Genomic DNA, 12242 nt, shown 5'->3' with positions numbered 1-12242 from the left:
ACTGATAAGGCTGCACTGTTAGGCGGCACTGATGGGCAGCACTGATTTGTAAAGTAAGGCGGCACTGATGGGCACTGTTAGGCGGCACTGATGGGCACTGATCAGTGACACTGTGTACTGTTAGGCAGCACTGATGGACACTGTTAGATGGTACTGATGGGCAGCTCTGATATGTGACACTGATTCAACTGATGGGCACTGATTATACTGATTCAGCTGATGGGCACTGATTGCCAGCACAGATGGGCACTGATTGCCAGCACAGATGGGCACTAATGGGCACTTTTGGCTGCACTGATCAGGCTAGATGTTCCTTTGCGAAATGCCACTTACCGGCTCTCCTCTCCTCATGTGCTGTCAGCGTGAGGAGAGGACTGCAGATAACCAGCCTTTTCTATTTAACCAGTGATCAGCTGTGATTGGACACATGGTAAAAGCTACTGTGATTGGTCCACTCCTTAGTCATGTGATCAGCTGTGTACGAAAGACACAGCAATCACAGATCGCATGCAGTGCGCACCCCATGGGGCACATGGGGGGTGTGGTTCTGAGAGGACGTCCATGGACGCCCTCCCAGAACTAGCCGACGGCTCTGTAGCTGTCTTTTGGCCATAGCACAGTCGCAAACTAGTTAATGCCTCTTTATGAACCTCCCACTGTTAATGAATTTTGACCACACCCACTATTTGATGCGGTTTGGAGGTAAGGGGGTGGGGTTGGGAGGTCATAGTTGAGCTCCTACCTGTTTTCAGAATAAAAAAGCCCTGTATGTTTCATATTATTTGATAAATATATAGTATTTTAAGATATCAGTTCATCCACGTTGCAATCCATGCTACAAATATTTAATTATTATAGCCTTTCCTGGGTTTTTCTGCATTGAGGTATTGCTGAATTATTTGCAAACCACTTAATCTAGCTACGAAAATAATACAATCATGCATTGAAAATTAAAATTTTAATCTGACTGTTATATGACAAAACGTGTAGTGTTTTAAGGTATTAAAAGGTTTGCTTTAAATACCTCAAAATTTTAATGAAATGCTTCTTGTAGAACACAATATTCTTCAACTGAACTTTTCAGTATGAAAAGGAAATATGAAAAGTTAATTGAGGTCATATTAATTCCAACTTATTCATGAACAAAGGCAGAATATAGCTTAAAAGGTGAAAAACAAAATCAGACATGTTATACAAGGTTCTATTGAACTAAAATATTAAATGTATGAATTTAAAAAAGACATGCAACCATTTTTAAAAGAAGAGTTAAATCAATTGTTTTTACTTGAAATTCTAGTTTTGTACTGTATATCTCCATCTAAATTGCAGATTTAAATATGAAGTTCCATATTGCAGTTTTGAGATATATTTACCCTACTGTAGGTATACATTAAAACTGTGTATTCTCTGATATCATTGATGAAAAAATTACATAAAATTATCCAGTCCATACATTATGAAATTTATCCAACTGATGCAACAGTAAATATGATCACATGAAATATTCAGAAGTCCACAATAAAAAAACAGGAAACCAAAAATGACAATTTTTTTTAATCAGTATTTGAACATTTTTTTGATCTTTAGTTTCAAATGCTACCAAATGTGTCTAAGTATGGTCAACTTTGAAATCAATCTCATGAAGACATATGTCTTCATGAGATTCAAATGACTGCAGCTTGCCAACCTGGAAAGAAGATGGAAACTCTGTCAGCGTGCCATTGGAGGGCTTCATTTTAAGGTAAGTAATTCATAACGTGTTAGTATGTGATGCATACTAGCACATCATACTATTACCTTGCAAGGGGATTTTCATGTATTTATTTTTTTATGCAGCTTTAGTACCACTTTAATAGATAGGGTGAAAGATCTATCCCTATAGCCCGTACATCTGGAAGCAGACTTGAATTAATCACCTCTTGCTGTGCATACATCCTCATTTAACATGTTTCTTATATTTCAGATAGTGGTGTTTAATAATGTCATTATATGATTACAACCCCATTGACTGTTTACCTATATTGTGCTGACTTGGTTTGCTAGAGCAATACATGAACATTCATATGTGTATTGAAGGCGCTCAACGCTTTTTTTCTGGGTCCCTAAAAGTAAAGAAATGAGCACAGTGGCTAAATGGTTAGCACTTGCACCTGGCAGCATTAGGATTGTTGGTTCCAATCCCAACCACAGCACCACCTGCCTGGAGTTTGCATGTTCTCCCTGTGCCTTTGTGGGTTTCCTCTGGGTATTCTCGTTTCCTCCCACACTCCCAGACATGCTGGTAGGTTTATTGGATCTTATCTAATTTTATATTGGTAAAAAATGACCATGTCAAATCCCTAATTATATGTACTCATAAACCAAGGTAAAAGGGGGAAAGAGAAAACCCCCTAAACACATGAGAACTTTTGAGGCACAGCACCTCTGTATAAAAACACTATTCATTTCATATCAAAAATCCAACACATGTAATACTCATATTGACATTACAAAGTACTGTATCATAAAAATAGTTACAGCATCATGAACAAACATATTGCTTCACAGGTGATTCTACACATTAGGCTCAATGCATTTCATGGACTTGATCCACTTCTTCAGGATCCATCACCATGTGCATTTTCTTAGCTACTAATATAAACAAAAACACATATTAGTAAGTTATCATTCTTCAGCCTTGGAAATTATTATAGAGTGGCATGTCACAATCACACCAAAGGCATATATATATATATATATATATATATATATATATATATATATATATATATTTCAATTACACCAGTATAACTAGGTTTATTAACAAAAATTATCCAAAGTACACCACCAGATTTTCTTAATTTTATATGTGGCTAATCTTCCGCCTATTATCTCAAGAAAGATTTTTACAGCAGAAAGATGAGGAATATTTAAGAGGACATACAGTATTTTACATTTAACCAGTATACAAACTTTTCCGATAGAAATATTATTATCTTCCCAGAAAAGGTTGATGATACATAAAAACTTTAATGGTGGATTCACACTTGGTCTGTTTATAGTTCTATCTTGCCGCATATCATCCTCCTATTTAATAAATATACCATTTGTGAGTTTTTATAGACTACCTAGAGCCGATATATATCACAATATATAAGACACCCACCTCTACTGGCATATTAACTCCTGTTCCATGACTTATATCAGGAAACTGGTTCACTAGTAATACCCTCTGTGTTGGGTAGTAGGGTTCCGCTTACCTATAGGGATCCTTGTTTTGTTGGTGGGATGAATGGAATTTTGCCATGTGCAGCGCACGTGCACAGATCCACCTCATGCGACAGCCATTTCGGCATTTGGTGAGTCGCAAGTTGGTGTCCCAGCCCAGGATTCCCACCTAGTCCCCAGAATTATTTAGGGGTGAGTTGTATACTCGGTCAAGCTGCAATCCATTTGTGAGATCCTTGATGGACCCAATCATGCTGAGCTGTTTATTATTTTTAACCGTGTTTGTGAGATACCCTGAGGTGATATTGATAGGAGCGTCTGTTTGTTGGAATAAGGTATATGGACCTGAATTATAGCGGTTCATTTCAAAATAGTTACCTATTAAAATTAAAGCCTTATCTTTATGTTACTATTATGTTATTATAGGGAGCCCCAGTTTTGTTTAGGACTTTGCCCTGGAGATATAATACTACTTGTGAACCAGTTTTCTGATATAAGTCTGCAGTTAATATGCCGGTAGAGGTGGATGTCTTGTAAATTGTGATATACACTGCTCAAATAAAATTAAAGGAACACTTTTTATTCAGAGCATATCATCAAGTCAATTAAACTCCTGGGATATTGATCTGGTCCGTTAAGTAGCAGAGGGGGTTGTTAATCAATTTCAGCTGCTTTGGCGTTAATGAAATTAAGAGGTGCACTAGATGAGAAACAATGAGACGACCCAAAAAATTGGATGGTTTTTTGAAAGGTGGAGGCCACTGACAATTGTTTCCCTACTCATCTTTTCCGACAGTTTTTCACTAGTCTTGCATTTGGATAGGGTCAGCGTCACTGTTGGTCACATGGGGCAATACCTGGACCCTACAGAGGTTGCACAGGCAGTCCAACTTCTCCAGGATGGCACATCAACACTTGCCATTGTCAGAATGTTTGCTGTGTCTCCCAGCACAGTCTCAAGAGAATGGAGGAGATTCCAGGAGACATGCAGTTACTCTAGGAGAGCTGGACAGGGCTGTAGAAGGCCCTTAACCCATCAGCAGGACCAATATCTGCTCCTCTGTGCAAAGAGGAACAGGGTGAGCACTACTAGAGCACTACAAAATGACCTCCAGCAGGCCAGATTGTCTCTAACAAAACAATCAGAAACAGACTTCATGAGAGTGGCCTGAGGGCCCAACGTCCTCTAGTGAGCACTGTGCTCACTGCCCGGCACCATAGAGCTCGATTGGCATTTGCCATTGAACACCAGAATTGCCAGGTCCACCACTGGTGCCATGTGCTTTTCACAGATGAGAGCAGGTTCAACCTGAGCACATGTTACAGACGTGAAAGGGTCTGGAGAAGCTGGAGGGAATGTTATACTGAGTATGATTTGGATATGCTGCAATGAAATTTCAGCAAAATGAACTAGCCTGCTGCATCATTTTTTTGCTTTAATTTTTGGGGTGTCTCTGAATTCAGTCCTCTGTAGATTGATCATTTTAATTTCCATCAAATAATTGGGCATCCTTACATTCCTAACACATTACCCAGTCAATATCAGTATAGATATCCAGCATGATATCTTTCCCCATTGAGATCTGATGTGTTTTCAAAGTGTTACTTTAATTTTTTTGAGCAGTGTATACTGGCTCTAGATAGTCTATAAAAACTGGTCACAAATGGTATATTTATTAAATAGGAGGATGTTATGCGGCAAGATAGAAATATAAACAGAGGCAGGTGTGGATCCATCATTAACGTTTTTATGTATCATCATCCTTTTCTGGGAAGATAATATTTCTATTAGAAATTTTTGTATACCGGTTACTACGTAGAAGTAAATATGTCCCCTTAAATATCCCTAATCTTTCTGTCGTAAACATCTTTCTTCAGATAATAGGCGGCAGTTTAGCCACATGTAAAGTTAAAAAAATCTGGTGGTGTGCCTTGGATAATTTTTGTTAATAAAACTAGTTACATTGGTGTAATTCAAATAAATGACATATATATGGTTGCAACATGACTGGTGGGCGCCATTCCTTGGGTCCCTAGTTGGTCTGTTCTTAAGGGCTTTCCTCCCCTGCCTTTGGTGTGATTGTGACATGCCACTCTATAATGTTTTCCAAGGCTGAAGAATGATAACTATTATGTGTTTTTGTTTATATTAGTAGCTAAGAAAATGTACAGTACATGGTGATGGCTCCTATAGAAGTGGATCAAGTCCATGATACGTATTGAGCCTAATGAGCAGAATCACCTGTGAAGCAATATGTTTGTTCATGACATTGTAACTCTTTTATTTATTTTTATAATGCAGTACTTTGTGATGTCAATATGAGTATTACATGTGTTGAATTTTTTATATTAAGTAAATAGTGTTTTACATATAGATGCTTTGCCTTGTCCCCATGTGTTTAGGGGTTTTTCCCGTTTCCCCCTTTTTGCTTGGTTTATGGATCCTGTCTAAATTGACAGTAGTATGCGTATATATGAATGTGGTTTAGGGACCTTATATTGCTACTTGAGGGTAGGGACTGATGTGAATGTACAATATGATGTGTATGTGTGTGTGTGCATGTATATATATACTATTACAGTATAAAGATCATTTATGCTCTGTTTTCTGCTCTATGTTTTCTATGTTAAAAATTATTTTTATTTACACTTTACACACACACATATATATATATATATATGTGTGTGTGTGTGTGTGTGTAAAGTGTAAATAAAAATAATTTTTAACTTGTGCTTCATGGATTTCTGGAAGTAAAGGGTTAAAACCTGGTTTCCTCCCATACTCTACAGACATGCTGGTAGGTAAATTGGTTCCTGTCCAAATCAGCCCGCCTATGTGTATGTATGAATATGAGTTAGGGACCTTAGATTGTAAGCTCCTTGAGGGTAGGGACTAATGTAAATGTATAGTATATGTGTAAAGCACTGCATACATTGATGGAGCTATATAAAAGCCTGTAACAAATAAATAAAACCACTATGAGTTAAATCCCTTGCAGTCCTTTAATGTACTGGTCATGCAACATCTTCCATAGCAGGATAGGCATGATCCATATACTAAGCAGAAACCATAGAGCAGAAAACAGAGCATAAATGATCTTTATACTGTAAAAATATATACTGTACATGTTAAGAAATAATAATGTTAATAAATAACAAAACCATCCACAACTCAGCCCTCAGCTACATCACTAACCTAGTCTCTAAATACTGACCTAATCGTTCTCTTCATTCCTCCCAAGACCTCCTGTTCTTTAGTTCTGTCGTCACCTCTTCCCATGCTTGCCTCTAGGACTTTTCCTGAGCCTCTCCTATCCTATGGAACACTCTACCCCAATCTGTCCAACTGTCTCCTTCTCTGTTTGCTTTTAGACGATCTCTGAAAACCCTCCTCTTCAGAGAAGCCTATTATGCCCCATCTAACAACTGGAGTTTTATTTTGTGCATCTGCTCATCTCCCACAGCTATTACCTTTTGTATCACGTGACCCCCCATCTTAGATTGTAAGATCTAATGAGCATGGCCTTCTGATTCCTCCTGTATTTAATTGTATTGTAACTGTACTGTATGCACTTATGTTGTAAAGTGCTGTACAAACTGTTGGCGCCAGGGGCGGACTGACCATTCGAACACTTGGGCACTGCCCGAGGGCCCGGGGTCAGTAGGGGGCCCCATGAAATGCCCCTGGTACCTTTTTTATAGGCTTTTTTGGGTGTGCTTTGAGTGTGGGCAAGGACACAGGGGCTGCATGATCCCATATTGCCGGGGGCCCTATGAGTTGTCAGTCCACCCCTGGTTGGCGCTATATAAATCCTGTATAATAATAACAATGAAATGCATTCATAGACTTGTAAAGAAGACCTAACAGCCCTCCATGGTCAGCAGAAGGGCTGTGTATGGAGAGTTGAGCCCCTCCTGAATTCTCACTGGATGCTATAGTGTCTGACCTGTTAGACATCCTGCCAGATGCTGGAATATAGAAGTGCCCTTTATATCTTCATGACTTAGTGGAGGCTTACATTCTGCTCAGGGCCATAAGGACAGTGCTATCTTCCAGCATCTGGTAGGTCAGTCAGGACTGACTCTATAGCACCCTGTGAAGTTCCAATACTGGCTTCCCACTCTACACAGCCCTTCCTCTGGCCATGGTGGGCTCTCAGATCTTCTCCAGAAGCTTTTGACAAACTCCCAATGTTTCTAAGTGCATTTTATTATTGATTAAAGAGGACTGTCACCTTACTTAGCAAAAACAAAATTGCAACTCTTTAATTCTTTACCAGTCCATGGAGTTCAGCATTATCCTGCATAATGCTGAAGTTCTCCTTGTGTCACTCTCCTTCCACACCATCATCTTAAAAATTCTGTTAGTGAAAGTGCATAGGTCTCTTCCGAATATTTTAAACTGACCTGTCGCGTGTCTCTGTACGTGCAATATTTTACACATGCCTCAGGTCTTGTGTTTAGGACCTGTCCATGCTCATGCATCCACAAGAGCCAGCACATGAGCAGTCACACTGCAGGTCTTCCAGTTCTCCCAGAGCAGCTTGCTCTGGGGGCACTTGGCATAGGGGAGGAGCCAGAAACATCATTATGGGACCCGAAAAGAGGAGGATCGAGGCTGCTCTGTGCAAAACCATTGCACAGCACAGGTAAGTATGACATGTTTGTTATTTTAAAAAAGATTTAAAAAATTAGTCTTTAATGTCACTTTAAACAAACAGTACAAATCTAGAAAACAATTCATAGAATGCATTAAAATGTGCTACAAAAGGTAAGTTAAATAACAATAAAGTAAATGGTAAAACGTATTATCTTATGTGGTTTATGTATGAATCCTAAAATATTAACAAAGTTCATTTTTTGTTTCATGTGTTCCTTCGCTTGTTCAGTTCTTCCATTTTCATACATAAAAACAAGAAGCTGTGAGCAATCTGTTCAGGTGATATAAAAAAGGAACTGTATGCTTGGAAAAATTCTAACCTTGGTTATCATGATTTGCAGCAGCTAGAATTGCTTCAGCATGACAATTCATGTAATGTTGGACCATAGAAAAAAAACACCATGCTTGCACAAAAAGTTTTTTTTTTTTAAAAGGAAAAAAAGTGTTTATTTTATAGCTTTACTCATAACCCTTCTAAGGAGGTTGATTAGAACATATAATCATCATTATTTAATCGGTTTGCAATCACAGTAGAATCAACATCAAAGAAAAAATTTTTTCTACAATTTCAGAACCTTAAAAAGGAATGTTAGGGATAAATTAAATTATGGGATAGGTATTGTAGGGCTACTAAAAATACATTTACAACAAATTAGCAAATAACATACTTAGCCAGGATGGAAAAAGACACCAAAAAAGTACATCCAATTCAATCAAAAGAAAAACAACACAAATAGAAAACCTCTATATACAAAATCCTATACCCACGGTTGATCCAGAGGAAGGCAAAAACCCAGTAAAGCATGATCCAACTTTCTCTAACAGGAAAAAAAATCCTTCCTATCACACAAGAGGATAAAATATTCCTGGTTTTATTACCTATATTATGTTAGTGCCCAGTTTTATTTTGTGCATCTAGGAATGCATCCAGCTTTTATTATTTTTAACTGCTTCCTGACTGCCCTATAGCAGAAATACTGCTGCAGGGCGGCACAGGTGCGCAAAATCACATATATATACATGATTTTGCATTTCCAGGTAGGAGGCATGCTCACGCACGCGCGCCCTATCTAAGCCGCCATTCATGGCCGGCACTATCAATCACTGTGTCCCCATGATTACTCGTCGATGCCCGGTGATTGCCTAGCATATCAGACAGGGAGGAGAACTGTTTGTAAATAAAACAGTTCTCCTCCCTGTTAGCTCGTGCACACTCTTTTGGATGGCTGTGCACAGCACAGCCATGCAAAACAGTGTGCTTACAGCGAAGCACACGGACACAGCACATAGTAAAACAGCACACAGTTAACCCTTCAATCGCCCCTCATGTTAACCCCTTCCTGCCCAGTGCCATTAATACAGTGTCAGTGGGTTTTTTTTAGCGCACTGATCACTGTATTGGTGTAACTAGGGATGTCAGTGACACCAAGCCAGTTCCCCCCAGTCTCAGAATGCCCACCACAGTCTTGCAGTCCTGCTATAAGCCGCTGATCGCTGCCATTACTATTAAAAATAAAAATTTTAAAAATAAATCACAGTATATATACTGCCATTTGTAAATGCTACAACTTTCACGTATTCTGATTTTTTTTTTTTTTTTTTTTAGCAAAGACATACACTAGAATACATTTTGGCCTAAATTTATGACAAAATTAGATTTTTTTTATTTTTTTTAATTTGTTTTTTCTCAAAATTGTCAGACTTTTTATTTTATAGCGCAAAAAATAAAAACCGCATAGGCAATCAAATACCACCAAATGAAAGCTCAATTCATGGAAAAAATAGGATGTAAATTTAATTTTGGTGCAGCGTTGAATGACTGGACAATTGTCAGTTAAAGTAACAGTAATCAGCTTCTAACTTCAGTTTGTTCAATTAAACAATGGCAATGAAAAGTGGAAGGTGATTGGTTTATATGCAGCATTACACCAATATTTGCACACTCCTGTTTCGGTAAATAACCCCCTTTAAGTTGATTATATGGACCACTTATTTATACATGCTGATCATATACCCCCTTAATTGCCTCTTCTCAAGAGAGAATCAATTCAGTTCAGCTAATCTTTTCCCATAGCTGAGCTCCTCCATGCCTCTTAGTAGTTTTGTTGCCCTTCTCTGTACTTTCTCCAGCTCTCCAATATTCTACTGGTGAACTGATGCCCAAAACTGAACTGCATATTCCAGATGAGGTCTTACTAATTATTTGTACCGGGGCAAAATGATTCTCTCTCTCTCTCTCTCTCCTCTTTTTAGAGGCATAACTAGAACCTTCAGGGCCCCAGTGAAAGAAGCCATGAAGGGCCTCCTGACCTCTGGTGCCATCTTGGGTACCATCTGGTGCACACCAGTTTTTTGTTTTTGTTTTTTTTTGTAGTATACACTAAACATAATTTTTTTTATTAAATAACATTTCTAAGGATTTAATCATAAGAGCCCCCCTTACATCAGAGTCAACAGAGTTCCCCCTTTACATTGGAATGCACAGAGTTCCCCCTTTACATTGGAATGCACAGAGTTTCTCTTTACATCTGAATCCATAGATTCCCCCTTCACAGAGTTCCCTTAAGGGTAAACTCTGAAGACTTTGATGTAAGGGAGAACACTGGGGACACTAATGTAAGGGGGAACGCTGCAGACTCTGGTGTAAAGGGTAACTCTGATATATGGGGGTCTCTGGTAACCAGAGCCCCAACATATATCATAGTTTCCAGCATTCCCCTTTAATCAGAGTTCCCAGAGTCAATATTACATAAGAGTCCATAGACCTACCTCTTTATATCAGAGTCCACAGAGCCCCCTTTACATCAGAATTTACAGAGCCCTCCCTTTCATCAGAGTCCACAGAGCCCCCCTTTCATCAGAGCCCCGCCCCCCCCTTACATCAGAGTCCATGGAGCCGCCTTACATCAGAGTCTGCAGAATTTCACTTTAAGAGGGAGATCTGTGGAATCTAATGTAAAGGGGAACTCTAATGTAAGGGGGTCTCTGCTCACCAAATCCCCCATTTACATCAGAGTCCACACAGCACCCCTTACATTAGTGTCAGAGGCAGGGGAGAGAAGGGAGGGGGGACACTTTGGTCATTCACCCCAGGAATGAAGAAGGCTCATGCAGTCTGCATAGCCTCCACAATCTAGTTGCCAGCTGCTGTTCTTTACCGCCCACTCATCCCCTCTGAGCACAGTCCTGCCAGGGACTAGAGTGTGGGTGGGGAGCACACACAGGAGAAGAGGGGAGGGAGAAGGAGAAGATCCATCTCTCTCTCCTCTCCTGTCTGTGCGAGGCATGCAGGGTGGGCAGGGCAGGTTATCATTGCGATGGCTGGGCAGCGCCCATGCCCAGACACACTCCTTACAACTAAATATAGCCTCCCTGTCATGGAACCACAGTCCGGGCTATTGGGCCCCCCCACAGTGGCGAAACTCCAGGGCCCAGTTGTATGTGCGACCTTTGCGACCCTGGTAGCTAGGCCGCTGCCTCTTTTAATAGCAAAATTATTTTGCTACCTTTAGCTTTTGCAACTTGGTATTGAAAGCTATTGAGTTGATGATTAACCAGAACACCCAGGTACTTCTTGACCATTTACTCCCTTAGCTGTTCTCCTTCATCCCCCAAGTGCATACATTTACAAAATAATTTGCATTTAGTGATAAATGTAAAGGATAATAGTAAAAAATCCTGATCTTTTTACTATTATTATATCTGAAGAATTTCTTGGTTTGTCCAACTCTCTTTGCAAAACTTTTTTTTTTTCAATATTAAACATTTCCATCTACAGATTCCCCAGTGGATTAAAATACATCTGTCAGATAAAGGTGATCAACTACATTTAAGGGTGGGGGAAGCAACCGAATCTAAGGAATTGTTGTTCAGCTGTAAGACGATAGCCTACCTTATTAACACAGGAACTACTTTCACTTGTCTAATTTTTCTGTATGGAGGGAAACCTAAGCATTGTGCATTGTATAAAAGCATGCACGTTAAATCATGTTATGTTGCTTGTTAATGTATATTACATTGAGGCAGTCCATCTGTTTTCTTTATCACTGTAGCACACTACAGCACAGGGCAATGTATTATTGTGCATTCTTGTGCAATGTACGCTGCTCAAAAAAATTAAAGGAACACTTTGAAAACCCATCAGATCTCAACGGGGAAGAATAGCATGCTGTATATCTATACTTATATGAACTGGGTAATGTGTTAGGAACATAAGGATGCCCCATCATTTGATGGAAATGAAAATTATCAACTTACAGAGAACTTAATTCAAAGACACCCTGAAAATCAAAGTGAAAAAATTATGCAGCAGGCTAGTTCATTTTGCGGAAATTTCATTGCAGCGACTCAAAATGGTACTCAGTAGTTTGTATGG

The sequence above is a fragment of the Staurois parvus genome, unplaced genomic scaffold, assembly GCF_062004578.1.
Source record: "Staurois parvus isolate SC_StPar_1 unplaced genomic scaffold, SC_StPar_1.0 ptg000153l, whole genome shotgun sequence".
NCBI classification, from domain to species: Eukaryota; Metazoa; Chordata; class Amphibia; order Anura; family Ranidae; genus Staurois; species Staurois parvus.
This window is presented reverse-complemented; position numbering follows the sequence as displayed.